Source organism: Belonocnema kinseyi, chromosome 6, assembly GCF_010883055.1.
Source record: "Belonocnema kinseyi isolate 2016_QV_RU_SX_M_011 chromosome 6, B_treatae_v1, whole genome shotgun sequence".
NCBI classification, from domain to species: domain Eukaryota; kingdom Metazoa; phylum Arthropoda; class Insecta; order Hymenoptera; family Cynipidae; genus Belonocnema; species Belonocnema kinseyi.
This window is the reverse complement of record NC_046662.1, coordinates 1,763,035-1,768,804: the sequence shown is the minus strand read 5'-3', so window position 1 is coordinate 1,768,804 and position 5,770 is coordinate 1,763,035.

Below are 5,770 nucleotides of genomic sequence, written 5' to 3'. Positions count from 1 at the left end.
GAAAAGGAGCGAGGTAATGGAAAGGCTGCAAGGTAGGATGGTTAAAATGGCAATGGGACTAGATAGCACAACACCAGTCTACATTTGGAGAATGGAATCAGGAAGACACAGTATAGAAATTGAGACTAGGACCAGAGCGATCAGGTACCTAATGAGAATATGTGAGATGAAGGATGAAAGATGGCTGAAAATTTGCCTCAAAGAGGAAATGAGAGGACTAATAAATGGGAATCTTTCGAGATGGGGGAAAACATTCGATAAAGCATGTAGAGAGGTAGGAGACGGGGAAGCCATAAAATGGACGTGAGAAGGGGGGAAAGAGGAAAAGATCTTGGAAAAACTCATGGAGGGAATAGAAACAAGAATTGCAGAACGATTGGTGTAGGATAGATAATTCATCTTACTGTATGGGATATAAGAAATGGAAAACAATCCTCGGGAGAGAGAAATATTGGGAGGATGCAAAAACGAGTGTCGAAACTAAAGCAGAGTGAGGGAGGCTAAGGTGCGGAAATGTAGGAAAAGCGGGGAAAGAAGGATATTAAGATGTTTCGTGCAGGTGGTGTGGGAGGAAAGAAGAGAATCTCCAACATATTTTTAGATGAGAGGTTGCGTGGGGAAAGCTGGATGGCGAGTCGACAGAAGGGGTTAAAAAATGGTTGGGAAATAAAAATGGAAATGAGCTAGAGGAATTGATCTCAGCAACCCTTAAAGGGAAACCGAACGCCATCCTCTGCGGATGAGCGAGAAATTTTGTGAAAAGGGCCAAAGAAGTAGAACGTCCAGTGCTGTGATCCTATTGTGATAGGAAATTAATGCATAAGCGTACGATGGGGGAAGTAGCAATAGTAGACAATAGCATATAGAAACATGCAGTCGACAAACGATTTATATCTGTTTATACATAAGAAACATTCACTTGTAATCTACAGTATCAAAAAGAGTGGATCACGAATGGGGCATAGGTTGGGGGTGGGTGGGAGGAGTAGAACGGAAGGGTTGAGTGAGTAGGGATCCAAAATGTAAAGTACGAGGAGTAGGAAATGGATGTTTGCCTGTTATTTTCATAGAATAAGTACCTTTTTCGTGTATATTTGCATAACGAGACCATAATGTAAAAATCCTTTAGGGTATATATACTGAATAAATTAATTGATTAATATGGCAATTTAGGCGATTTCAACTAGTTTACAATCTTTCAGTCCGCAATTTTGATTCTCGCTTCTGTGGGCTCATCCTTCCCAAAAAAATAGAAGTAACAATTTGCATAAAAAAGGGGTAAAATGAACAGGTTTCAAATTAGAGTCACCATAGATCCAGAACTCAGGGATAATTACATAACAAAGGGATTTCTGATGCAACACTATTTTAAGATCAAGGGATTAAAAGTAGAGAAAAGTGAATTACAATTCAATGCCAATTTTGAACCAGAAATTGTTGATAGGGTTTCTTTTGGGAATTTTGTTAATGATAAATTGATTCGTTTCAGGTTTGTCACCCTAGTAGGATTGGAACCGACGTGTGTACTCAGTACCAACTTCCTGAGCAGGGCAAATTAAAATTTATAAATCCAAAATTTATGATTAATTTCATGAGGTGGAAATTTCGAGACATAAATTTTAAAATATAAATCAAATTAAACGGTAGAAGTGAGTTATATCTCTGAGTTTTGGTATCACATTGGATTGTCAATTATGATTATCTTGAGCTACAATTACATAATGATAAGCTTATAAAGAGAGATAGAGCATAATGTTACAACTGGTACCTACCTGGTGGGACACAGAAGTTATTCAAAGAGAACGAAATTGCGAATATTCGTAAATAGATATCGAGCGACATTTGTGAATTAAATTTAGATAAAAAATAGTCTGCAGAATCAAAACATTGCGGAACCTGTCGCGCCGGATCTATTACAACCTGTTAGTATTTGACAACAGAGAGGTCGTAAACACATCAGAATTTAATTGAATGTTATTTATGTCATTACCGAATGAATACAAACCTATCAACCTCGGTCACAGAAAACGCATTAGTAAATTGCCAAAAATAACTTTAAAGAGGTAACCCAAAATAATATCGCGAAATTAAAAGGAAATAAAATCCAGACACATGATTAAACTAAATAAATGGTTTTAAAATCCAACTTCAGAAGTAGATAAAGTGAATTATTAATGAATTGATCTGCAAATTCAAAAAAAATAAAGAATATAAATTTCACATTTGATTTTTTTTGGAAAAAATTAAATTAAAAATACTTTTTTAAAATGGTAGATAAGAAACCTAATGAAAATAATACTGAAAGGAAAAGGAATAAAGAAACTAAACTCTCTAAATCGGTTTTTGAAAATAATAAAGAAACAACAATTAATGAATTTGCAAATGAATCTGAGGGAGAAAAATTTCAATCAAATAGTGATTCGAATTCAACTCATTAAGGGGAAAAAAATTTTGGAAGACAAATTGAAAATTATTATAAATGGTATGAATAATTTACAAGCGAGGGTTAACGAGACATTCTGAAACCAAAATAAATTATATGACTCGGTCAAAGAAAGTCAGGAAAAAACCAGCCAAGAAATGACCGTAGTTCACGAAAGAATTGATTTGTATGTTAAAAACTTAAACGAGAAAATAAATAGAGAAGTCAGCGGTTTGAATGAAAGGTGCGAGGCTCAGGGTAAATACTCAGAGGAAAATATGATTAGCGTCGAACAAAAAGTAAATTCGTTAACGATAGCAAGCAAAGAAATTCATGAAAACCAAGCCGATCTGTTTGTTGCGAGTATGCAAAACAGAAAGCGATTTCAAGACACTGAGGAACAACAATGTATATTAGAAAAACGAGTAGACCGAAATATAGGTGTTTCAAATGTGAGAATTCCTTGGATAAAAAACTGTCCAGTTCCGAAATTTTCAGGTACTAATCGTGAACGTCCTATGATATTTTTGAATGAATTCGAGCAATACTTAAAAGCAATCTACGTTAGGAAAAATTACTGTCCATTTGTAATTCAATCATTTCTAGAAGGGATGGCCAGAGAATGGTGGAATGTAGTCCGCGAAAACCTTAGCGATGATCTGATATCTTTTAAGCAAAAATAAATTTAAAAATTTTGGAACGCTGATATCCGTTTTAAAATTGGAAAGGATTTACAATATGGTTACTATATACTCGGAAAACTCTCAAGATCGGAATATGCGTTTATAATAATAAACAACGAAAGTGTTTTATTTCCACCACCCTCCGAAAACGACATGATAAAAGGTTTAGCTAGACACTTTGACAAGGAAGTCAGGGTCGCATTCATTATCAGAAATATGAAAACTTGCGAAGTATTTGTTGAATTTTTGGAATAACTGGACCAAGCAGGACCATTAAATTACCGTAAACACTATTCACGTTAAGATAATTCAGCCTACAATGAAGAGTATTATAATCGACAGCAAAACTTTCGCCGAGATAATAGAAATAATTTTCGGGAGAATGATAAACACAATTACAGAGCCAATAACACTTATGCAAATCAGGGTTATCCGCGTGAAAATCAATATAAAAATAATTATAAGCACGATCAGCGGGAATCAAAATTTGAAAACTATGAATTAAGTCACAGAAATCATTATTCAGATAGAAATAGCGTTTATAATAGTCGTGATCATTATGAAAATCAAAATACAAAGTACATTAATCGGGAACGATACGACGATAGAAATCGGGGTTTTGAAACTCGACAAAACCGGGGTTGTCATAATAACTCAGGTCAAGAGTATCAGTATGAAAATCATCAACATAGAACTATAGATAATCGAAACACAAATTATGATGCGTTCGCTGATCGACCTCAAAATTGTTAAAACAAAAATGGTCAATGGTCTAATGGTCCCAATCGTTCAAATGGCAATAATTCTTATAATGACTTTTATAATAATAGAAACTCACAACCCTTGTGTGGTACAGTAGAAAATGGTATATATGGGCGAGAAAATAATTGTTCACGTAATGTAAGCTCTAGGAATAGGCAAAAGGAACCTGAACAAGATATTAAAAATATAAGTAAAGCTCATGGGATGAATGAAATGTCCCAAGATAATTATGAGATGAAACGTACTCGTTGTTTAGAAAATAAATTAAAAAATGAAGATTATATAAATAGTCACGAGAACTCGGGAAACGCTCGAGCCTCGATTTGGAAAAATGCAACACGATAGAGGCATTCCTTCGTGTAGGGGGGGGGGGCACTAAAATAGTTCAGTATATAAAGTTAATTCATATTGGTAAAAAAGATGCAAGAGCAGGCGAAACAGAAAATACTCGTAATTACGCTCCTGCAATGACTTGCGAATTCATGGGCGAAAGGATTATATAGGTATCAAGTACCGCTATAAGAAACAGGTGCCGGTGCGTGCGAAACCAACTTAGGTAGAAGGGATGATCGCAGCCACAAGGTTGGGACCAGGCTGATAACCGAGGAACGACGGGATCGACAGTCGACACCAAGCATTAGCCAGAAGTAACCGTTTGGTTTTTGACTCCGTCATACGAGCAAATTCTTTCGAAGTTTCACCGTGATACTGGATCACCAACCAATTAGGTAAGGATGACATAAAAGGGATTTAAATTTCATTTAAATAAGAAAAAAAATTAACTGCAAAATTAAAACTTTTACTCTTTTTCCCTTGCTCAACAATTCGTCTCCACTTAAATAGACAGAGGCTACACTGGAGGGCTACCCGCTCATCCTTGCGCAACCCATTCATATGGGAACACAAGGATGCCAGTGTGCAAGCCTCTGAATATCCTGGCAAAAAAGACAACTTGGTTTGGGTAACGCGGAAAAGAACACCATTGCATTTTCAATACTTTTTCCACCTAGTCTGTATTGGCAACTTGTTAATTGCAAGAACCAATGCAGCGAGGATAAACAAATTTATAAGGTAAATTAGATTTGCTGTGCAATGAACCTTAATGAGTTTTATCTCACAGAATCATCTGCTTAGGAATTAGTAAAATTCCCAAAATAGTCACATGACTTCTGTGAGGCAAAACGAGAAAAAGAAATAAAAGGTAGATCCTTTGAAAAATTTGGAAGGTAAAAGAAATGAGCGGATGTAAGCTCAAGCTTTGTTTTACCATAAGGGAACTTGAAAAATTTTAGGAAAAATAGACAGATTTCCACGTAAATATTGTACCTAATTTGCGTGGAATGAAGTTTATTTTATAAAATACAATTTCAAAAAATTTAAAACAAAAGGAGAATCTCTGTCTTTGATCGAATCTCTCCATCCAATGAAATTAGATAGTGATGCTTGATGGTTTAAAAATGATCGACCTCATTTCTAAAACATTCAAATTTTGTTTTGGAGTTGCAACGTAAAGCTCTTTTATGGAGTTCTCGCCTCTCCTTTAAAATAAGGTTAATGCGCGGTCACTCCCTCTCTTTTTAGGTAGTCATACGTCATATGTAGAAAGAATAGATATATTAGGGAGATTTTGCATTGCGTTTCGTAAGATACGGTAAACGCTCAATAGGGAGATTTTGTATAGCGTTCCGTAGCTTACGGTAAACGCTTAAGTTACTTGATGACGGTTCTGCGCATGGTCTGAGTTTGACGTTACCGTTTTCCACTATCCGATGTTTCTTTGCGTATCATTTAGGGTTCACCGTTGTAACAAGCTGAAATCCACCTTCTGCTGGCTCGTTGTCTGATTGGTGGGTTCAGTATGGATTGTGAACCATTTATATGGAACCGGGAAAATATTTAATTT